Raw genomic sequence first — 25856 nt, 5'->3', positions numbered from 1 at the left:
TAAGCGCTGACAAGACCGACCTGTCACTATTTTTAAGAGAGAAAGAAAAATGAAGAAAAGGAAAAAAATGCCATTTCCTTTAGACACACTGAACTCTTGGAAAAGCAGAAGAGACCCCTTTGTCTCATCAATCAGAGCCAGACATAGATAGTGTTCTAAGTACAGCTGTACGTGGTGGAGAGGCTAGCGGGCAAAGCAGACAGGGGGACAGTGGGAAGGGGGGGGTATTTGGCTGCAGATCAAGTAAGCCACTTGAGGCTGTCTGGAGAGGCCTCAAAATCAAGCAAGCTTTGCTGACCTGAATGCAGAAACTACAACCTTGCCAGAGAAAAATTGTCAACAGAGATAAACAAAACACAGATATTTGAATGTTTTGTTCAATTGCAAAGTACTTAACTAGCACATGTATAACCTAATGGTCTTGTTGTCCACATTTGCATATGCATTTTTGCTATTTGACCAGCAGTTTCCAGTTTTTAAAGCCGCGATCTAATCAAAACAGCGTTCATTAGAACCGAAAGGAAAATGCGGACGTCCCAAAAACCGCTTCATGAAATTAAGGTAATATTTGAAATTGGGTGGCACACAAAAACACACACACAAGGAGACAGTCTGAAGACATGAAAGGATCAAGCCAGAGGAAAAAAATTTTGCATATTCTCAGCGAAGTTTCCCGATCATTACATAGTGTTGATGAACATGAATGACACTGGTACCAAACCAGAATCACACAGTGGCCTTTTGGGTCGGATCATTTCGGATTCAAGTTAGATAAATACGGATCACCCGCTAGTATCAATGAGCTCCGTTCCATTTTGACTTTGAATGAAGAAAGTTGCAGCATAAGAAAACCTCAAAGTCAATTGAAAACACAACCATCCCACTCATTTTCTTTAACTGGTAAGAAAAAAAAAACACAGCAGGAAACAGAGGCCTGTCCATTTCCCAAAACCTTGCAATTATAACATCCCACAGACAGACATGGTCACATTATAATGAAAAATTTGCATTTATTCAACTATGTTCAGAGAAAATCGCTGAAAGAATGCAAAAATAATCCATTTTACACAGAAGAAAAAGGACACTTAAAGAAATAATACATTTCATTTTACAGTGCCATTACTGTACACATGTGCCTGTATGTTAGTATTATTTTTGTGAAAACAGCCCTATTTTATTTACAAATTTAAGGTATTAGTTTCGTTACTAACAAACGCAACTAACGATGCCTTGAATAAATCAATAGATCTCACGATTGATCAAAACTATTCTTCCACAACACAACCTAAGGTCAATTCCAAAGTGGGCCTTTGATCCACAAGTTGTTTAACATCGTGACTATGTAATGATTGGTGTTCCAGTGAGTTGATGATGAATGGAAACAATATGAGATACTTATAAACTTAATTGCTCCCAAAAAGGAAAGTTGAACCGAGGAGAAGTAAGTTGTCAGTTTCACACCCCAATTAATTAAAACAAAACAAATTGGGGCAACGCTCAAGCGAGTAGTCTCTCCAGCAAACATTTCTAAAATGCATATTTCTGTCTGGTCTGTAGCAGACACTGAACCTGAGAGCCTCCGGTCCAAAGTGCTTACACACTCAACTATAATAGAAGAGGCGGCAAGACATGCCAGAAAAAGAAGACACCCATGATGCAATCTGCAAGTCATCATGAAGGCAGAATAGTCATCCAACATTCCAGTAATTGAATAAGCCCTTCCCGGGGTTCAGTACTGTGATCAGGAGTGCTTGTGGTCCTAACAGCTTGCCCGGAGTTGGCCTTTGTTTTAGGATGTGGCAGGGCTGCCCTGACACCTACCATGCGAACCCAATTACCTTGGTCCCACCGCCGGGGGGCCTGCATTAACACACTCCCCCATGAGAGGCTGACTCCTTGCCAGCCTGGCAGCCAGCGAAGGACTGCTGCTGAATCACAAATAGACCACTTGTGTATTCACTGGCGGAGCAAGTATTTTGGTGACAACTTGGACGGGCCGTCTTCTTCTTGCATTACGCCAGATCAAGTCGGATTTATGAGCTGCTGAGCCCTTCACTAAAGTTAAAATCAGTTTAGTAGTGCCGGTAGCACACTTTGGTCTTGGGGAGAAGACCAAATAATATACATCAAAGCTGACTGTCTTAGATTATTTCCCTTGCAGAACACAATTAGATTACCGCCCATCCATCCGGCTAGTAATGGGAAACGTAGACTCGCTATCTGGTGGAGTTTGGGTTGCACGGGTGTACAATAAAGGTTTTTATTGATTGTTTTAAATGTGCTTGCAAACTGCATACACACACCCATCTTGACGAATTGCACTACAGGTTCGCACAATTTAGGACGCACAAGCAAAAACCTCAGTAGGTATTCCGAGTTCCTAACTCTGATGATTAATATACTTTAAACTTAAAACTGTAATCCGCGATACGATTGTATATTCCGTAGCTCGGTAGCCTCTGCCCTTATAGAGCAGCATGATTGAATAGAAAAAAAACAACTTGAGGTTTATATACGCTTAAGATTAGAGTTAGCGGCACAATTAAGAACATTTTACTTATAAATCAATATTCAATCTCTGAGGAATCATTAAGAGAATTTACTGCCAGACACACCTAAGCACTTCACTATCAGTAAGCTGCTGAAGGAGTGCGCTTTAACACCTTCCAAATTGACACACACTTCCTGCGTGAAGCTTTTTTTTTTTTTTTCGCTTCCTCAACTCATCATTGTGCACTGTACCTGTAGATAAAATGTTCCACTGCTGGCATGCCATATTTCAGACAGGTGCATTCTGTGTTCGTTTTGAAACAAACGTCGTGTCACCAATCGTGAGTTCCCCAAAAGAAAAGAAAAAATTAGGAAATACTGTCAAGGGGTGGGCACTGGCCATAAAAAATGGCCTTACCTCTGAACCATAATTCAGTATGTACAAGGAGTTACACAACGGCATCTAACAAATGGGTTGAAGTTTCAGGAGGATGGTTTGATAATGGTGTCTTCTAATCTAAAAAGACACCAGCTAGACAATGATGGACTTTGACTTCAGGATTAGGGTTGGGACAAAATATCAATAATTGTGCATCGAATTGGGCACAAAGGCAGAAATGTTAATCTTATGACAAATCATTTAGAATAAAGTTCAAAATGTGTGATCATGACTGAGAAGAAACATTGCTGGTTAAACATTATTTTGATCGATTTTACTGTCCGATATAGGTATGTTCTTAATTAGGTTTGCATGGTCCACTATTTCGCTGTGTAGGACATGTGTTTGTAAATGTGACTTACAAAAAAATTCACCTCATGAAATGACTTCTGGAACAAATTCATTTTCTAAGTTGAGGTACCATAGCACAGGTGAAATACAACAGCGATTACTAAATAAACAAAATGGGTCTGAACAATCAACAAGGTAATTGTCACACTCCTACAATGCTCACCATTGTCTGTGTTTATACAAGATACGAAATTCCTTTGGCATGCTCACATTTACAGTGATTAAGTCAGTCGCGACCAAAAATTAGCAGCAGACCAGAAATATGTTTTCATTGGAAATAAGCAGGTATTAATGTCTATATGCCTATACCTGTTCTCTGCGTGCTGCTCCCTTCCAGATCATTTCAATTAATTTGGTTACCTGGAGACAATGTTGCTATTTACCAGGGTGGGGCTGAGGGAAATGGAAGCTGCAGTCATTGTTGGTTTAAGCTGTGGTTTAAGGCAAAATAAAATTGATTTCATTTTAGGTATCTTCTGCCTTATAATAGTCAGAATAGGTCATCATAAAAGCTTGAGGCTTGGGCGGAAAGAAGACATGTGAACATTAAACATGGATTCCAGCTGACAAATGTCATAACAAATTGTAAATACAAATCAAACAAAGAGTGTGATTGAGATATTAAGCGCGAAAGCTTCATACCTTTGGCATATCACAACCCTAGCGATAATAAACCCTAGCATTAAAAAGGTAATAATAAACCAAAATGAATTGAATTATTAACTGATCTCTAAATTTAGTGAGGTTAGCAAAAAAAAAAAAAATTACTTGTGCTGGATCTGTAAATAAGATGCGGTCACTTTATTTACTGTAGCTGGATGCTGATAGTCCCTGGTCGAACTGGCCTGATCTTTGCCTCTAAAATGTGTACACATGAAGCTAGTGATAGCTAGTGATTTGTTTAGCATTAGCATGCTGAGCCCACAGACAGCTGAAATGTCTTTTGGATTTAAGTTCACAATGATACGATTCCTAAATCGTTCTTGCATTTCCGCCCGTTAAACATGTGAAAAGCCTTACCAGCATGACCAGTGAATAGGTAATCATTTGCAGTAGAGAGCCCTAATCTGGTGCATGCGATACAACAGTGGCAAGTATGCAAATTGCGTAACATCACGTGACAGACCAAAAAGAGGAACATGGTATTACAACACAATAATTCTGACTAATTATTTCTATAATGCATATTTTTAATTATCTCTCCATTTTTTGTTAAGATCACACATTACTATTCTTATTACAGGAACTGGAAGTATCTATATACATACACAGTATGCAATAAAATGCCGATTTCATAAAAAGTGTTTATTTGTTGTTTTTGTTTTTTTTTAATCGCAAAGGCTGCGATTTGACTGGTCATCATTACTATATTTACAGCAGAAAGCAAGGAGGGAAGGGGCGGATGGATGGAGTGAGACACAAACACACACTTGCGCAGGCACACACACACACACACACACACACACAGCACATGCAAAAAAAATCAATTTTCATGTCAGCGAGACACAGCTGCGCACAGTCAAATCACAGAAAAAGTATCCATACAGTATAAAGTATCATAAACATGCCAATTTTGTGGATCACTTGATGTGCATTGACATAGCGCTAGGCATTCCTTCTCTGCTGTTTTGTAAGAAAATTTAACCACACTTATGAATTCACATGCACCTGTACAATAGTGACACTTGTGCCGGTAAAAATACATGCACACTTTTCGAATGATTACGTCTTATTTCTGTAGCAACATGTGTGTTACTTGACGGACACAACCATTTTGTGGATTTAAAAAAAAAAAAAAAAGAGAGAGAGAAATTGCAACATAATGTATTGGAAGCCTCAAAGTGCGATCCAAACTCGTACAGTTCCCATTGCTGGGAGTCCACGCATTACACCCCCCATTGAGCGAAGGAGTGGCCAACTGTTATTTTCTGCAGGTACATGCCAGGTCCGGGTTAGGGTTATTTTCTAAAACTGTTCAGCCCTAGTATCTAGTGACTTGACATCCTTTCGCTACCCAAGCAAAAGTTTTGTGAAATGGATTGTTCTGTTTTTTAGCATTTTCTTCTTTGACAGGCGAAAAGGGGTAATGAAACAGAATGAATCGCATCAAAACTGGAACTGGGAACAATAAAAAAACATTCAAATTAAAATTCTTGAGAATCCTGAAAAAGAGTGCACAAATGGCTTCTCATTGGATTCCGGACTGAATATAAGATTTTGCTTCTAACTCATCAGTGTATCCGAGGCAATGTCCCCTCCTACCTGAAGGAACTACTTTCCCCACGATCATCAACACGCAACTTTCGCTCCTCAAACACAACCTCCTCAAACCCATCTTCGAAACATGGTCAACCGGGCCTTCTGCTCCGTTAACTCCGAACAGTGGAATGCTCTTTTAAAGGGACAGTGTGTAGGTTTTAGACTGTTTTTCATTAAAAAGGAATAAAATAAATGATTTTAAAGTTCAAAAACTTGCAAACGAATGTGTTCTTAATGACCAACAGTATGTTTTAAATATAAATTATCATTAAATTATATTACATGGGGTTGGCATTTCTTCGGAGGCGGCCATGTTTGTTATAGCTACGGACAATGGTAAATGTAGCACCTGAAGCACCTCCTGCTGTTTTAGTTGGGTATTTTTTTTTTGCTCTCTTTTTTTGTGATTCTTTCTTTGTGAGTCAGATAAATGTATAGTGTTTTATAAATAAAAGCCATTTGTACTATTATTACTATTATTATAATAATAATAATAATAATAATTATTATTATTATTATTAGAAACACAGTGGAACAGTCCTCAGCCCACAGGAAATTGAACATATTCAATAAGCAATTAACCTGCAATCAATCTGTGGCACTCATCAAAAATCTTTACATTAATAGGTAGAGACAAAGGACAAAGTGTCACATTGATTGGCCACTTAATGTTTTTATAGGTAAAATAAAAATCAAAAGGGCACGGCTATTGAAGTTCACAGTACTCAATAATGGGATTTACAACATTGTTTTGGGACCAGATGAGATCGTCAGTAAAACAGGTAGACGTCATTTTCAAGGCAATCCTCAAATTATTAGAATTAGGCATTGATTGCATTTCCTTCATTGAGTTATCACAGCATTTTTATTTGTGAAATGTTTTTTTCACGGGATGGAGTCTTGAAGAATGACCTGTTTTTATGCATTGAACTGTGACTGTAGCTCAAATTGCCATACGGTAGATGACATCTTGTTCTTCTTTGGGCCCTATGCTTGAAAAAAACAGTTCTCCATCACAAAAATTTCCATTTGCCTTATCAAAGCACGTTGAATATTAAAACGAATCGCTTATGAACGTTACATGACCAAAGCCAGAAAACCGGAAAGTCCTTGTTTTTTGTCAAATAAATCCCATAAAACGCTGAAGTGATTTATAAACAAAATACTATGGCCATTTCTTTGAGAAACTGCAAAAATGTAATCAAATTTCTAAAACACGACAATCTTAGTATGAAACCTCAAAACACTCAAATGTTTGGCAAGTGTTTTAAGATGCAAAACATTACAAAATCCCTACTAAAGCTCGACTGCACTGCATGCTAATTAGCGGGGTGCATTGTGCTTCTTATTTTTTCACGCCGTGTCTTGCTGGTATAAAAGATAAGGCTAATTAACTTGGCACCATTTGCATCTCGACTTGAGCATCGGGATGAGCAGCCATAGTGTGCTAATCAAACGTTTGATTCGAGAGGAAATATTCCGTCACTTCTAAGACTTGCGACTGTGCCGAAAAAAAAAGAAAAAAAACCCTCAGAATTCCCGTGGTAAGGCTGTCGGCGTCTCACCTTTTTCCTACACATTCCCCTTCTCCACTTCACATTCCTGAGTTCAACCCCCCTCCTTCTCCTTCTCCTCTTCTTCTTCTTCTTCGCTCTCCTACTACCGCCACACAGGCTGCGCTCATTACGCCGGATTTGCATGTCTGCTCCAGAGTTGCATGAGAAGAGATGAAACAGAACTCCCAGTGGCTCCCTCTGCACAGCTTCACACATCTGACAGAGCGCGCTCCACGTTTGGGCCCCAGACGCAAGCCGGCAAAGACCAAATGCAGACTTCACAGAGATACCGCCCTGCCATGAATTTACGCCACACACACAGTATTTGGGCTCTGTACATTTGTGCAAAATAAATTGGTAAAACAAGATGGGTTTTCCGCCAACTCCTTGCACCTTGCTTAGGTGATCAGGAAGAAACCACATGTTATATAACTGTGACGTCTGACCATATTCGATGTCTTTTTTCAATTAGACAGCAGAGAAATGGACAGGTAAAATGTGAGTGTTGCCCTGCATTTTAGTGAATCGCTATTTGCAGCTTCATCCACTATTAGATTTTTTTTTTTTTTACATTCTACAGTTTTTACGATTAGTCCGAAGTGCTGGTGTATATTTTTTGTCACTATCCAAATCATTACGAATTAACATTAAAAAGAAAATGTGTACCATCGTGTCCATTACATAATTGCTCGAACATGTGGTGATCTCTCGTACAGTTTTGCAAACAACATTGCGAAGGTTTGCTACATTAGCGTTTGCTACATTGCTATTGTTAGCTGTGGCTGCAGTCAAAGCTGGGTGCTTCACATTTATCTGGTAGACTAAACTTGTGATACTTCTGCACTGTCAATATAGTCACCAAGTATCTGACCAATATGATTACGGAACCTGTCAAAATTGCCCAAGTATGCCCTCCTACTGAATATTCATTATGTATTTGGTACGTTCATGTGAGGTAGGAGCCGACAGTGAGGAAGGAAGAAGGAGAGCGAGAGGGGGAGAAGAGGAGAGAGAGAGAGACAAAGCGAAAAAGAGAGAGAATAACTCAGAAGCATGCATTTCAAGTGTTTGGCAATTGAGAGTAAAAATAACCTTTGTTGAGTTTAATGAGCAAAGAACCAAGTGGAAGAAATACAGCAATCCCTATAGTGCATCCCTATAGTCCTGGTCTAAGGTAGTCTGCGAACATGCCTCAGGTGACAATAAGGGCCTGAGATGCGTTCCAGGACGCAGTCTAACTACAATTGCATTAGGCATTGTTTTAGGAGAAAAAAAAGGGTCTAATTGGTTTTATGGTATATTAGTGTTTTATGAATGTGAGAGTTTTTTCTTGTCCTCAAAATGTGAAGACCTGCACTGTTAATCTGAAGTGTCCCATACTGTATGTCCAAATTACTTTTTCTTCTGTTTTATTCTTATTCCTCACCATCAGAGCGCAATCATATTGTGCAATCTAACTGTATCATAGATTAGTAAATCGCACAAATATTAATTTTATCGAGAGATTATTTATTGTTTGGTGGGATGGTGTGGTGAGCATTTAACCATGCAGACTAATTGCAATCATGTGGCAAGAAGCACGAGGAAGGAAGGAAGAGAATTCCCAGTTTGTGATCATTTCATACTTTATGATACAGTAAACATCGTAAGTAAATTTTGATATAGCCTATCATTCCATCATATTGCCAGCTCTCGCTACCTCAGCAAAGGAACATTGTCAGAGACTGTACTCATCCTGGTCATCAAACTTTGAAATACAAACTGTAATCCCTCCACAGGTGGTCAAGCATAGGCACACCCACCAGTGCACTTTCAAGAGCATTATTCAACAAATGGTAACAAAAACAAAACATGTAACAAGCACGTCAAATATGTGGCCACAACTTAAGTCACTCAACACACAAAGCCAGTTGCTCAGAGACAGGTACTGACCAATCACAGGACACACTTTCTCTGGATTTAAGATGTGATTGATTGTATCCTGAGGGCTGAGCAATCGCGACGTCATTTTCAGCAGACAGCGGGAGGCAATATTGTATGGATAAAAAAAAAGGGTGGTTTTTGCCTTTTAATTAATACATTTGCCACACACACGATGTTCGTCAGAATGTCGTATTTAAACTACTGGATGCGCATAGAACACATTACTGTTAAAAAAGGGGAGGGTGACTTTCCCTATAAATGTGATTGGGGGAGCATACTAAACACAGGTGGTGCGTGTTATTTGAGGGACTCTACGATATGTGTTGCCTGTCTACTGAAATATGTCTTTATATGAAACTGGACACATAGTACAAAAACCCATTACAGACCTCTATACTAGGCTCTAAAAATTAATATCCATGATGTCAACTGAGGGGGCGGAACTGTGAAAGACTGGTTTGCACATCCGCCTAACAGTTCCTGTACGTAGTTTGCATGACCCCCCCCCCTGATGTGTGATTGTCAATGTAAATGGTTTTTCTTCATTGTGTGCCCTGTGATTGGGTAGCAACCACTACAGGGTGCCTGTGACCCTCGTGAGCATAAGCATTTAAGATAATGAATGGGTAGCTGGAATGGATTTGAATGAACGGCTAGCTCAATCCATTACCAATGAATTGACTTTGAACCAATTTTTAAACATTACCATCAATTCCAAATAGGTAACTGAAAAGTCTCGTAATAAACGTGGAAACAGAACAGGCCTTGTCCTTGTGCCCTTTCCATTCAGGTTCTTTTCAGGATGACTCACTCGGTGAAAGTGGTGCATCATGTGGCATGAGTCACAGCCAAAGATAAGGACCAAGGCCACTGACAAGGCACACGTGCAGCTGACCTGTGTCGTTCTCTCACACGCCGCACCGTGAGCTTGCATTTACACTAGATTACGCTCAGAACATGCATGGCAACTGTCCCTGATGTGAATGTTTTAATTGCGTCACGGAGACAAGGGAATTCTTATTCATGGCATCATGACTCACGAGGACCTGCCGAGCCTGGTGAACAATATAAAGATAACGAGGACATCATTTTTATACGCCACACTTTCACATTCATATTTTCCGAATTGTTAGGCTAGAATAAAGCAGTGCATAACAACCTTATCTCCAAATTATGTTTGAACGTGTCACATTTAATATTGTGTCGATAAACAGCAAACAAGAAGCTCTGTTCTCCTTTACTCTGCCATTTACTATTGAGACAACATGTTCAATAATGGCATGAAACCTTTACAAATAATAGCAGCTGTGGAGTTGCTTTATGGGAAAGATTAATACGAAAAAAAATGACACTTATTGAATGCCGGGTGAAATAAGAGTGAAATCACAAAGGGAAGTGTACAAATGCTTAGGAAAAAATGTGTTAAAATCGCTTTTCAGACAGCATTTTTCACAACAGTAGCAAGTGGCGATTTGACCACTGCAAGACTGTACGGTGCACAAAGAGGCCTTTAAATCAACCCACTGCCCCCTCACTAACCTCCTACACAACCAGTGACCACCCCCAAGCCCCCCAGCGAGAAGCCTTTCAGACCAAACGCCGCTCTGCCTGCTGCATCTTAATAGGATGTAGAAAACTCGGAGGGAAATGAAGGCAGTAGGCACGGCAGTCTTTAAGAGGAAGCCGAATAAATGAGTGAACACGCACCCCGGGGCGGGCACGCTGGGGGCTTTCCAGGAGGTCGGAGCAAGCACGGCCAATCGTGTCAAGGCAAAGGCGGTAGACAGAACTTAAAACTGACATATCAAAGCAGCCAGCACTCGTCGTAGGAAGGAGGGGGCCGCCGAGGCGTCACATTTGATGACATGTTGCTGCATCCACCAGGGACAACATGCCATCCCTCGCACAAATAAAGCAATTAGAGATTAAATAATCTGACATCTGAACAGCATCTTCAAATCAAAACCGGCCCACCGATTCATAGAAGTCATGCAACGCAAGAGATATTTGGAGAAAATACAAGTCAAACGCAAATACAGCAGACAAGAAAAGTCTTTCATTCCCAAGGTATGGATGGATGGTGACATGTTCTGCACTAATATAAAGTGGTATCTCTATGTACTTTAGATGTGTGACTGTATTTGTGTATGCCATCTTTCTTTGCCCCAAGTCAAATTTCTTCACAAGGAGAATGAGGGAAAAACCTTGAACCTTGAGTTCACTATTCACATATTTTTCGATTCATGTAATTTTTTTTCTTCAGTGACTATCACCAGCTATTCATGAAAAGGGAATTTTCAGTCCGTTAGATTACTTATTCGTCGGTAAAATAATAATAATAAGACCCAGATGGGGAGTGATCAATAGTGACAAATTGTAAAATAGACAAATAATTGCATGGATCAAATTTGGAAATAAGTGGTCTCAGCCTGGTGCCAGGACTATGCAAATCTGTGTGTGTTGCTCCATGATTTATGTTCAAACAGACATAGCTTACACAACCATGTCTATTGATGCTAACAATTATCATGTGGGTGGTGTTTTGAAATATTTGTTAAAATGAAGACCAACAGACTTTCTGAAAGCTGTGCCTGTTTTAGACAACTGGTAATTCGCATCGCTTTGTGTTGTCAGTTTTGCAAATCTTTGAGCTTTCCAAAAGCTCGTTTCTGTCCGTTAAAACAGTTTGGACAAAATACTTGAGAAAAGTAAGTAATATGTCTTCTCACTTGCATGTTTGTTCTTAAACCATATCTTTAAAGCCACCTGTTCAAACATCTATCATTACTCCAACAAAGTAACTATAGCTCCGGGCTACCAAGGCTGGTTCATGTTAAAAGAGGATTTGTCTACACGCATAATCTGACAACGTGGATAAAGAGCAAACTGAAAAATGATCGCAAGTAAACAAACACTAGAGGATAATGACAATTCTCAAAGTCTGCCGCGATGAAAGCAAGTTTTGCATGATACCAAGTACACTTTTAATTGGCTATCAAAGCTCAAATGCTATTATGTGACAATGAAGGGAATCCTCTGGGTTGGCTGCCATGCTGACGCAGCCTTAAAGCTTCCTAAATCTAAAAATGGGTGTCTTAAGTGCATTTAAATGACTTATATTTACCCGCTACATTGTCTCGCAAACAAAAAAGGGAATCTTCTGGCACTCCTAGAAGACTGAGAAAGTAGGTCACTCAGTCTCCTGTGAGTCATAGGCTTTGGCAGGGGACCAAGAGGAGCAGGTATGAGGGAGACAGAGAGAGACGAGACAAATGGTAGACTGATACACTTTCATCAGCGCTTTCAAAAGGTCACCAGGTTTTATTAGAAACATTAATATGTGATATACTGTGAATTTAGGAAAATGTGTACGTACAGTATAGGTTTAATCATGCAGGAAGTGCTAAATGGATGTGGATTTATCTATTTAGGCTGGAGTTAAAAGTGACAAGTTCTTTTAGGCTCCTCACACTTTGACACAAAGGGGATATGGGTAAAGAAGATTAAAATTCAGGCGATTGGATAGCTTCAAATGGGAGTCGAGCCAGATGCGGATTCAAAAAAAATAAAAGACTCTTGCCATCAACATTGTAAAAAGACAGATTAGATCTACCCTGTCAATGCGTGCCTTTTGTCAGTGAAATACGTCAATAAATGACGTACACAAAAAGACGTCAATCCCAAAACAGTCACGGTGAATTTAAGAAAAAAAAAAAAAGTGGTGAAATAAAACTAGAGCAAAAACCTTGCCCAGTTAGTCTCAAAGTACGGTACTTGAACTACAACTATTAAATCAAATGTTCAAACGGAGGGGCGGTTCGGTTGTGCAGTGAGTAGCACGTCCGCCTCACAGTTAAAGGGATCCGCTTACTGCCCAAAGCCAGTAGGGATAGGCACCAGCAACCCTGCTCGGGTTGGGGCGGTGGAGAAGTGGTGAGCAGGTCCAGTTCAATTCCAGCTCGTTACTGCCTCTCTGTGTGGAGTTTGCATGTTCTCCTCGTGCCTGTGTGAGTTCTCCCTGGGCCCCCTGACTTCATTCCACATTCCAAAATGTTTGTTAATTTTTTTGTTTTTGTTTTTTAATTTAACACAATGATAATCAGTCTGTTTTGTAAAGAACTAAACATGTTACTCACAAGAGAAATTTACTCACAAATTTATGTCCACAATCAATCGATTATCAAAACTAATTCATTTCATTTTAGATGAGTTGTTGATTGATTAACCGCTGCATCTAAATTACATTACATTACAAAGTACATTTTGTAATTTGTAAGATGTACTAATGGCCCTGAATGACCTGGATGACAAAGTTTTTCTCAGCCAGAGACTATTTGATGCTCAGTGCACTGGGAGCAGCCATATCTTTCACCCCTACTGCAGCAATCAACGAAGCAAACTCCACAATATCTCTCAGTAGACATGCTGGTTGGTTGCAAGGCCAACACGGAAGGGAAAAACTGATAGACTGTGCTTGGGAATATAGCTTTTGTAACACCAGTCATGCAAATTTTCTGACACACCTCATATGAGTAGAGGACAGCCACGGCTGTGTGTGGTTGCTCTTGAGCAAAGCAAAGAAACCCTAAAAGCAGGTCCCCAGGTGCTCCAAGTACCAACCTACTAGTCTTTTAATACTGCACACATTCCCTGCAGTAAGGCAAAGTGATTTGTCAGATCACAGGTGCAGGCACATCGCTTTCCAGGACTCTGGGCTTGCCTCCCAAAGCCGCAGTTTACTGGCAGAGTGGCTAGCTCTCAGGGTCAGAGCCCAATATTTTCAAGCAGTTCCTGATTTTTTTTTTGGTTTGGTTTGGGTTTTTTTGTGAAGAAGGTGACTCAGCCTTGTCAGAGCCATCAGTCACGTGCTCACATCAGGGACAGCCAATATTCTGATGCCCACGTCCCTTTACAATCGACGCGAGCTTCAATTACGTAGGGCACGGATCGCGTCGCCTCGACCACAGTGTCCCCTCATCCCAAACCGCTCTCCCAGCTCATTCATCCACCCTGAGGGAGAGGCGCGCAGGCCAGAGGAAGTATGACTCATCGGCATAACAAGATGCATTCTTCAGAATTCTCCGCAGACGTGTTGTCTGCTAAACGAAGAGCACAGACGTGCAGAAAAAGTAGTGATGCGGGCCAACAACGAAAAAAGAAAAATGAAGAGGTAATCAAGCGCCACTATGCCTGAAAGGAAGAAAGAACTAAACGGCTTGGGTTAATAGAGCCAGAGCAAGTCATCACTTGTGTGGGTTTCCTGGTCCACAGAGATCAACATTCTCTCCAAATCCAGAGAGAGAGAATCCTTGGCATTGATCAGGGGTTTTCTGAATCACACATGGAGACCACAAACTCTACTTCTTACTTCTAAGGCTAATACGTCAAGTTTTACATGAGTCCAGGTTCTGAGACGTAATGATAAATGATCCTGCCGAGTATGTCAAGCCCTTAGAGACACAGAGGTATGAAGAGAAGTGTTTTAATGATCAAGTCGAACAGATCTACAGTGGCCCCTTCCAACTGACACCACATCAGAACTTGGCGCTCGTCCTTGCAGATCACGAGCCTTGTGCACATTACACGCTCTCCGACTTCTACTCTCAGCCCAACTCACTGGCCTGACCGGGCCCACATTTGCATGCAATTTAGAATAGAAACCAAGATGCCAAGATTTCGTTTAGCGGACCGTACGTCGCCTGCCTTTCTGCTGGTAATTTCCTGGGAGACTGTTCAGATCGCGTGAAGCTATTCCTCTGTAAGACTGCCCGACAAATGATAAATTGTGGAACCAACATGACTGATAGCGGCAGTAAATACGATGCGCTTTTAACATGAGAAATTTGGCTGAGGCAAATTTCACATCGCAAGATTCAAGCGTCAATTTGTCGAACAAAAAGATCACATGGTATCACATACGTTCCGCTCGGACCCAAGCAATACAGGCCATGCAAATTTGATCAGATAGTCCATTTACACACAATTTGGGCTTATTTACTTGACGGTTGTTTTATGGGTTCTAGCCGTGTAAACGTCCATCCATCCCAAACAGTCATATCAAATATGTGTAACTTGAAATGTACATGGAAATAGACAGTCAATAAATCACATATAGGCCTTAAATTTAGAACTGGGCACTTGGACCTGCAGTGTAAACCCAGCCCTCGAGCACTGGTCTAAATTACAGCTCAATGACTTCTGTTTCGGAAGATTGAGACTCAATGAATTAATGTGAACACAACGTCAAACTTTATTCTTGTGGAAGTGGAAGATATTGCTGTTGCCGTCGTTCATAGACCAAGTAAACTCAACGAACGTTCCCATTTTTGATCACGTCAGTCGAGGTGGACATTAGTGGCAGGCCTGTGCAGGACCCAAGAAAGATGCGCCTTTGCAGTCTCGAGAGGTTTAATGATTCATATAATGAAATCATATTGCCTTATCTTCCTTACATTAGAATGAGGATTGGTCATCATCAGCATTTGTTCTTAAACAACAGATTGCCTTAAATGACTCAAACACATTGAGAGCCTTTTGATCAGAGTTGTGAAGGAAACGCTTACTAAGCTTTCATTCAACTGTTTGGTATGCAGTTTAATGATTACATTGGCTCCTATAACAAATGTGTCGTTCACCAAGGGGTAAAGTCCCTGCCATAATAATCGAAACCAAGGAGTGGAAACCTTAGCAGCGGTGGGGAGTTTTCTCAAATGACAATGAGTGTTATGAGCCAAGAATTACCTTTGTCAGATCAAAGTGCTGACCTGGGGAAGACCTTATCCATAAAAATTGAGAAACATAGCACTAATACGCACAACTATTTCAAAAGAATTTTTAAAAAATGCAAGTATTGATGTCTTTAAATGGTTGCATCTTTGTATGTTTGTAAAGAATTGAAACTATAAATATACAACCCATCTTTGGGTACTGATGATCAATTTGGAAAAAAATAATACACATGGTGAAGACTTGATCATTTCCACTAACCATCCAGGCTAAACCTATCTCCATGTCAAAATATAAAACTGGTCTTTCGGTCAAAGTATATCACTACAAAATAATACGCGTATACGATTACTATATTATTTGCCTATTCAGACAGGGCTCTGGTGGCATCTGTGGCGATACAGAAATGGGACAAAAATTATTTAAAAAAAAAAAAGTCTTTTTTTTAGCAAATACCTGAAATATGGTCAAAAAAAGTAGCATCTCTAAATAAATAAAAACTGGATATGGAGTGGGGGTTACTGTATGGTATGTAATTAAAATCATTTTGTTACATAATGAACATGCATGAAAATGTTGCTGCTTGTGTTTCGGTTTCTAAGTTTCTACTTCTCATAGGCATTTTCATTTTCAGTTCAGATGGACATTTTAAATACAGCAGATGCATCACTGCCTACCATCCACACGTTAGGTTGCTTTCAAACAAAAGAGTAGGCGACTGCTTGCATATAAAGTATGCGAGTGAGATCACAAGTGGCGATTTTAAATGTGGAGAATTATTCATTATGAACTGATGAGCTGTCCACTTGTGACTGGATGCATTTTATTTACTCATTCATTTAGGGGGTTAATAATCACGACAGAGCTGAAGGGAGACTCGTTCCTCAGTCATTTCATTTTTTTGTTTATGCCATTACGCACTTAACCTGGCTTAGTTGTAGATATGAACACGTCAAGGTATCTGCTAATGTACGACAGTCACTTCTGAGAATGCATTGCAAGGGAGGAGCTAACTGAGCGCTTGATTCGTTTTGCAACTACGAAAATGAAACTCGTCAAAATAGGATACCACTGCAGGGATTGAGTCCCCCCTCCACACACACACACACACACACACACACACACACACACACACACACACACACACACACACAAACACAGCAATCTTAGCATCGGGTGTAGTATATTAAAGAAGTACCACTATAATATTTTGCTGTTCCCAATTGACTTTATTTTTTTTTTTGGGCGGAAAAAAAAAAGAGAATCAAATGTCCGCTATATTAACGCTAACAAACAATAACAAACAATAATGTGAAAGACAGACACAGAATTGACAGACATTGTAGATAAAATTAGGGAAAAAAAAGTTTTTTGTAATTCTTTTAATCCCAAATTTTCTTGAAAAAAAGGAAGATAGATCTTCAGTAAGTGTTTTCTACAAAAATGGGAATTGGCTCTGTCAGAATAATTGTCTATAGATTACTCCATTGAGACAATTTAGTTTTGTCTCATAGCTTAACTGTTCTATATTTTATTCATTTGGTCAATGACTGTACTCAATAATATCTTCTATTGCTTATTATTAAGTTCCATGATTGGCCATCTATGATTCCAGCGCTTTTTCTAATCTTTAAGTCGTTTCAGGCGTTATCTTAAGGTACTTTAGACAGGTACATATATGATTCAAGTCAGAATTTTGCTGACTATCACAAAGTGCTTCAACAGATGGTTTCTCTTGGTGGTCGTGGGTGTAATAACCTTTTTGATAGCATCTGTTACAGCAGATGTCATCACCACAAAAGAAATGGTATCTTTAAAGCTGCAGTTGATTTTAACGCATTCACTGCCACTCCTAATCAAATGGATCTTTGACGTCTATAGCCGACAATGGAGAGGAATGAGTTAAAAACTAAGTGTACAGAGCATTTCAGGATTAAAACGTCCTCGGCGGATATATCTCGGCAGTTGTGTAAAGCCCCTGGCAACTATCCGAAGCAAAACGGGATTCTTCTGCAGACTCATGTCTATAGCCAATTATGAACTAGAGCAGGGGTCAGTGCTGAGTTTGCATGCAGATTCAACTCAATAGACAAGGAGGGTCTGCAATGAAAAATAACGAGGTACTGAATTGCTGGATGAAGATAAAAAAAAAAAGTGTAGCGCTTCACTAAATTCACTCTTCCTATCCCAGGAGGAAGTTACATTGGAAAAGATGTGCGTTTGAAGACCGTAGCACATTCCCACAAAAACCTTTTCCCTCACTATCCATCGAGAGCCTCTTTAAAAATTCATTAATTTACAGCAAAAATAAATTGGAGCACCCGGCTGAGCAAAACACCAAAATTTGGCTCCTGAATCACATTAACGGTGAAGCATCTCCTGCAAAGCCTTGAGATGTTGGCTGAAAAAGGAAGACTGTACACCTTGAAAATCATCTATTTTCAATTATTCCTAAAACAATGCGTGTCAAATTGTCACATTTAATTAAGTCAATCTGTGAATGAGAAAATGGAAGGAGCTCAGCGAAAATCCTAATTTAAAAAAAAAACTCATTAAAACACATTGAAGAGTCAGTCATTCCCATGATGCCATGCCAGTGTCGTTCTTTTCATCATTTGATATCTCGGCTTTAGAGACTCAATGACAGCTGCTGGTGCCCCCCCACCACCAACCTTCCAAAAATGCCTAGAACTGCAGTTACAGTAATTGCTCTGGCCAGCACTAAATGAGGTTCACTTAAGTGCAATTATCCCCCTCTGATCTCCCCCCGTAAAGAGACTTCTCTAACATAGAGAAGTGGGCTCACACAATGTGACTGCAAACAAGATTCAAATTGGAATCGGGGAGGCGCTTCCGAGCGGATGAATGGCTCCACGGCTCATCTGCATTCTAGTGAGGAGGCACAGCGGCTCTAATGAAGACTGAGCCACTTCCTCCTCCTCCTCCTCCTCCTCATCCTCCTCCTGCTCACCCTTAGGCCTTCAACTTAAAATGTGAGGAAAAAAATTCTTCAAAAAATAAATAAGAGAGAGAAAGTTCACCCGTCGCCATTGGAGGAGCATTAGCAGCAGTGGAAAATAAAGGGAAAACTTTACACCTCCATCAAGGTCAATAAAGTCAGGATTAAAAATTGGTCATGTGACTGGAACTGACTTTAAACTCCAGAGAGAGGAATTTGAAAGCATACATTCACACAAAACGCGGTGCCCAAAAATTAGACAGTGACTTTTTTTTATAAGGTCAATACTGTCCAGAAATATGCCTGCATTTTACCACATCTCTTTCAGTCCGAGTCAAAGGATTATCTACGCTAGTCTGTGTGTTGTGAAGGCAGCAGCTTGAACTTGTGTTTAGCAAGTCTGCCTCACAGTTCTTTCTTTTTGAGTGTCAGAGGTGTGAAAGTTTGCAAGGTGTACCTCCATGCTTTAGTGGATTTCATATTCCTACCAATACCTTTTTTTTTTTAATTGCAGTTCACTGTCAATGCTAATACCCTTGTAAGAGTGTATAACGATGGCTGCTGCAGTAGGGCTGGGCAATAAATCAAATTCATTTGACTAATTCATCATTTTAAAAATTAGACAATTTGAAAATCATCTAAATTTGCATAAGCAGCAGAATTTTGCATGACGGATGGATTCGTGGAAGAACGGTTAGAACGTTCGCCTCAGAGTTCAAGTTCAATTCCAGCTCGCCCCAGCTTTCCTGTGTGGAGTTTGCATGTTCTCCCCGAGCTTGCGTGGGTTTTCCTTCCGGGCACTCCGGCTTACTCCCAAACTCAAAAAACATGCATGGCGAGGTGTAATGGAAACTCTAAATTGTCCTTAGGTGTGATTGGGTGTGTGAATGGTCGTTAGTCCCTATGTGCTCTGCAATTGGCTGGAAACCAGTTCAGGGTGTCCCCCGCCTACTACCCGAAGACAGCTGGGAAAAGCACTGGCAAGCAAGCGAGGATAAGCAGCTATAGAAAATTGGTGGATGGATGGATGGATGGATGGATGGATGGATGGATGGATGGATGGATTGTTGGTTTACAAGACCTGTTTAAAAACTAGGGCTGCAATTAACAATTATTTCAATAATCAATTAATTTGTTGTTGTTTTTTTTAATTCAATGAAACCTTTTTTGCTAAATAGGCTGTTTTAATTCCCATTTTGCTTCATTCAAAAACAGGACAATTGTCACAGAGCAGAAAATACACAAACCTAAATTTATCATGATTCAGTTATTGGTTTTGTTCAATAAAATGCCAGGAAATAGGCAAAACTTTGATCATTGTTTTCCAATGTTTTTAGAATAAGAATAAAATGATCATGATAGGGTAGTTGGATAATTAAATACATGTGCGGATCTGGGGTCTGATCAGGTGAGTGACGTTGGCGCAAAACAGAAAATAAGTCATCAGGTGAGAGCTCAATTTAGCATCTAGATGTTAACTCTGTAACGGTTTACCATCTACAAACTGTTGAGTACCTGGGCGTCAGTTGCGGCTGCAGCAGCTTGTGTAATAATGTACTCCTGTTTCCTATGCTACAGTTTGTTTAATAGAGCGCTGGTGCACCGGCGGTTGAGTTTACACTCACGATAACCCACTGAGAGCAAGCACTATAGAAAATAGGTGAATGGATGATCTATTTTGCTTTTAAAGTCAACCATTGTCAATGTTCCAGCTACCACTGTACTAGAATGGAACTGAATAATGTTAACCCACCCCCACCACCACACACGCACACACAAAAAGTAACGCCGCCATATATAAAAATATATTGGCATCCTCATGAATAAATTGCCACTGCCAATCACATCGCACAAAAGAATTTTTGCCTGAGGGCAGAGATGTGGTGGTCTAATAGGGTTTTGCTGCAGAGGGTACCTGTTGTTAGTGTGTGTATGTGTGTGTGGGGGGGGCTGCATGTGTGATGAGTATGCATGTAGCCACAGGCTCAACGACCACCAGGAGTCTGATAACTGCACCTCACGGATGGCCATTTGAATAATCACTTCAACAAGGGGAGAAATTAAAAAGGCTCTCAGTGTGAAGGGGAGCTAGGCACAGGGCCACACGGCGCATTCCAAATGAGGTACCGCTATTCCGTCAGTGAAAGCCCACTCTCTACCACCGCCACCACTTCCTACCCGTAATCACAAGCCTCGCCTTGACATCCATCCAAAATTGTCGCGTGTCGCATCATGAGTAATCTATGAAATGTTGCGCAGATGGGCATTTTTTGTGGTGTGGCAATTAAATATCAAAACTCCCCAAAGACTGTAGAAACAGATGAACAAGTACAGCTTAAAAGTCATACAAATACTGTACTCTGAGAGTGAACCATCATCATTTGTGGTAAGGTGAGAAGTAAACTGTTGTATAAGGCTACATTTACACGGCAGAGCTTGATGCTGAATACTAATTTTTTTTGTTGGATCGTATTTTTTTTCGTACTAAGTTCGTTTACATTTTTTAATAAACGGGACCTGTTTGTGAACTATAAATAACCTGTCTCTCGACATGTGTTTTTTTTGTGTTCAAATAACCATTGCACAGACAATCAAAACATATTAACACTGATGCTTTGCATCAGCCCGTAACAGACTTACCTAAAGCAAACATGTGGTTGTTTTAGATACACAACATGTAATTGTTTTACATTTAGTTTAGCAGTAAACTTTAAATGTAGTCAATTGATTTAACATTTTGAACTGCTCACTGTCTGCTAAAGATCTGCTAGTTGTGAAGCAAATTGAGTTCACCCTAGCAGGCAAACTTAAATGCTTGCTCGCAAGTTAAAAAAAAATCTGTTGTAGATTAATTCATAACTCATGTCACTTGAATCTCAAGGCAGCACTGTATACACAATTGTGAAGCCCATTTTTCTGGAAAACTGCATGACTTTAAATGTTTTGAATAGACTGTGAAGGAAGAACTCCAAGTTACTCATGAGTGTGTGCGTGCGAATGTACATGTGCGTGCATGCGTGAACATGTTGAGCTGCACACATGAATACACTCACTCGCATTTAAAGGAATAGTGATTAATATGCAAAATCAAATCTGACCTTTCGTTGCGGATGCTGACTAATATTAAGGACATTTCTTTCAGTCTGAGTTGGGGCAGTCGGGGGATGGGGGAAATCTGCCTATCCATTTTCCAAACAGTTTGTCATCGTTAGAGTCACGAGTGAGCTGGAACCTATCCCGGGTGACTTGCACCTTGCTGTATAGAAAAAGATGAAGTCATTCGCACTTATGGACAGTCTGAAATGAACCGAACATGCATGTTTTTTGTTTTGGGTTTTTTTTCATGGAAAAAAGACGGGAAAAATATGTAAATTCCACTCCAGGCTTGGACCTAGGATTGTAGATCCTTGACAGAAAGCCTAAATATGTTTTAGATTTTTTTTTTGCCCTGATAACACATTGCACATGTTGGTATTTTCTCTGTCATGGTGTGGTTGTTCCTTTATGACCTGGAATGAGTTGCAGTTCATAGCAGTGGGTTTTTAAGAAGTAATATTGTGAATTTCTTGACTTTTGTGTTAGAGGTGGTTTGAATTTAGAAGCATTTCCAAAGCTTGGACCGGAACTGTTGGTAAATTTGCAAAAAGCAAACCTAAAACAAGCAAGGCTTCATTCAGTACAGGACTCTGAAATAATGATAATATGTAGTGGTTGAGACGGCATGGTGAAAGACTGGATAGCATATTCACCTCACAGTTCAGAGGTCACGGGTTTGATTCGGGCTCCGGCCTTCCTGTGTGGAGTTTGCGCTCCCTGTGCCTGTGTTTCCTCCCACATTCCCAAAAACATGCATGGTAGGTACTGTATATTGGACACTCCAAATTGCCCTTAGGTGTCAGTGCTTGGACCAGCAAGCCTGCGACCCTTGTGGACAAAATGGATGTAGAGATTGAATACCATTTGATTGTTCTGCCTGTTACTTAGTTTATGACCAAATATATATTAATTTTAATAAATAACTAATGATTTTGACACCACTTAGGTTAAACAGTATACTGCGGCACACCTAGTAGAGTGTTGTTTGCTAGATGGTGGTGGGGTCGTACGCAAAATGTTCTAGCTTAATGCTCCTCTATCTAAGGCAGCTGCCTCGTCAAAACAGAACTCTCAACACATTTTTGTTGGCTGCTATTTGAATAACCACACACAAGTGAATGCCACAATATGCACCCCCCCATCCCCCAGATGCACAACCCTATACCTGATGAGCTCTCAGGGAACAGGCAACTTATTAGAAATTACAAACTGAGGGCATCCAAATATTAACTTGCACGTAGGGGGTGACATGCCTCTAATATAAATCCAAACAGAGAGTAGTTATCAGATGTCTGTAGAGGCCGGCCGCTGGGTTGTTTTATGCTGCACTTGTTGAGCCTGGGAGTACAAGCACGAGTATATTTATGTTTGGGAGGAATTCAATGGCGGTGTGCGAGGAGGGGACGATTGACAGTGAGGGGGAGGGTGGTGGTGGTGTAGGGGGGACACTGCAACAGCTGTGAGTCAAATGCCACCAGGGCACGCAGAAAAGCCAAATGACACGCGCGCGCACGCACGCATGCAGGCAAGCATGCAGGCGCGCGCGCGCGCACACACACACACTTCCTACTGCACAAGAATAACAAACAGCTAGCCTAGCTGTGAGCGAGAGCTGGGGTACGTCACTAAATTACACCCAGAAAAGAGGGTGTCTCCCCCCGCCTACCCACCCTACGCGCGCCCCCCTGCCACGGCGAGCGGAAAGCTGTCAACTGGGGCCTGCGAGCCGGGTTCAACACCCCTCACCCCTACTCCCTTCTCGATGTGAGAACTTGAACGCAGCTCACTTTGCCCGGCAAAAAAGTCGTCCATTTCACGGGTCCTAGTTCAACTTCCATGCCCTTGTAGCGTACTTACTCTGAGGGGGAGAGAGAGTTGATGTTGACGCTGGTCTCCGTAATCCTCGCGGTAGTTTCGCACTTAACTGCTCCCGCCTTCTGACGCCGTCCGCCTCCTGTGGCCCGGCGGGTTTCCCGAGAATGTCCACCGGGCACTCGAACGCTTGTCGTCCCGGGGAAAGAGCCGCCGAAGGTTCGCCGGTGTGCCTGCGGTGCCGTGGCCTCCCTTCACTGCTTCTCTCTCTCTCTCTCTCGCTCCGCCTGCCTTCTCCCTGCTTCGCCTCTTGCTCCGCGGCAGAGCCAACATCCGGGACTCTCTGGGTTTTGACCGGATCTACTTTTTAGCGTACGTATGTCGACGCGCACGAAGGTTTGCTGTCACTCCCCTTAATCACTGCCGCTATAAAAAGTAGTGCATAGTAAAGAACGCGAGGAATCACATGGTCCTAACCAAATGAGAAACGAAATGTCCGATGAATTAAAAAATATATATTTTTATGTCACATGTATTGATGATATTATTTATTTCCCATACTGTTCCTTTGACATAATTTGATATATCCTAAAAGAGACGTTTAAAAATATTTTTTAAAAATAGATTTAATTGAAAATTGTCAAATTGTGAAAGAAGTCATTTATATTCAGTAAATATAAACTATCAATTATAGGATGTGAATATTCTGGATCAATAATAAACTATTTTATGAAAATAATTTTACCTACAGTGGGCCTATATACATTTTTTACAACTATTTCATTACAAATGTTAAATATAAAATGGTACTAAAATGAATTTGATTGGGCTCAGTGGCGCAGTGGTTAGCCCGTCCACCTCAGTCAAGGGACCTGAATCAAATCCAACTCGCTCCAGACTTCCAGGAGTTTGCATGTTCTCCCCAAGCCTGTGGGGTTTCTCTCCGGGCGCTCCGGCTTCCTCCCACACTCCAAAAAAAAAAAAAAAAAATGCATGGCATGTGTTTTGGACATACTAAATTGTCCTTAGGTGTGACTTGCAATTAGCTGGCATGCAGTTCAGGGTGTCCCCCGCTTACTTCCCAAAGTCAGCTGGGATAGGCGCCAGCAAGCCTGCGACTATAGAAATGGATGAATGGATAGATAAACAAATTTATCAAAACAAAAAAATATAAGTACCATTGTAAAAATCAGCTACTCTACATTGTGGGGTCGTTACAGAGCCATTTGTTTAAACCACAACATTAATACGAACTATGTATACATATTATTCGTGCTTTTATAATACAAGTCCGTGTGTGTATGTATGTTTGTGTGTACAATATATAGTTAGGCGTATGTCATAATCGCTAATATGTCGCCACAATGTTATATCTAAACGTGCACTGTATCAAGTAATGTATAATTAAAATATTGATGATGTTAATAGGCACCCTAGTTATGTTTGCACCAGTTATTACTACCCCTTACTATCAAGAATTGAAATGTTATTGCATGGGAAAAAAATAATAAAGTAATTATTAATGAAGCCCTTAAATCACATCTGTAAAATGAACCAATAAGCTTATCAAAACACCCACCCACGGCCAAGCTCACACGCACGTTTCCTGCACCATTGCAATTTTATTTGACATATTGTTCACCTGCAACATACCACACTCTGAGATAATTGCATGCTTAATTGATAAGTAGGAAACTATTTATATGCGTACACAAACTGGGCAGGTGAGTCTTGACAGTGGGAAAAGATTGCTGCAGCCAAGGCGCCCTATTCAGCAGTGCAACAGCGTCTCCTGCTGAATAATCGCTGGTACAATTAATCAGGTTTTGAAAGTCAAAGCAGAATACTCAAATAAATCGTTACATTTTAACCTAGATTTCACTCATGAAAAAGTAAAGACTTAATATATAATCCGAGGAGCTAAGAGCAAAATTTTAAAGATATTTTTCGGATCAGAGTTCAGAATTTCAGATTCGAAAGTGCACAGATGGCTGATATAGTCGTTCTGATATTGCCAGATTTTGTTCACGAGAAATGTAATATGTTAAACACGGGGCTTTAAAAATATATTTTAATTCCTATTCTTTGTTATTTCACGTGAAGGCAATACGTGTTAAGGTGTAAGGATTAAAAAAATGACCACCAAGACCTGAGGATCAAATAGTCAAATTAAGGAACGCAAATTCTATGACAAGTATGACAAAACGTTCTCGAAGTTTCTACCATGATTTGAAAAAAAACGTAC

At 40.5% G+C, this 25856-nt stretch overlaps 1 protein-coding gene across 1 annotated transcript in view; it reads right to left on the bottom strand.

The window, feature by feature from the left end:
- foxj3 (forkhead box J3) overlaps positions 1 to 23904 on the bottom strand; it is a 95817-nt gene extending 71913 nt beyond the window's left edge. Inside the window, exon 1 of the mRNA XM_088424166.1 lies at positions 23657 to 23904. The gene's annotated coding sequence lies outside the window, so the exon portion shown is untranslated. The remainder of the gene's footprint in view (positions 1 to 23656) is intronic.
- Positions 23905 to 25856: the final 1952 nt, after the last annotated feature.

This window comes from Hippichthys cyanospilos, chromosome 9 (genome assembly GCF_059441005.1).
Source record: "Hippichthys cyanospilos isolate Australia breed blue-spotted pipefish chromosome 9, RoL_Hcya_1.0, whole genome shotgun sequence".
In the NCBI taxonomy this organism is placed as follows: domain Eukaryota; kingdom Metazoa; phylum Chordata; class Actinopteri; order Syngnathiformes; family Syngnathidae; genus Hippichthys; species Hippichthys cyanospilos.
Note: the sequence above shows the minus strand (reverse complement) of the source record. Positions and strands in the feature narration are given on the sequence as shown.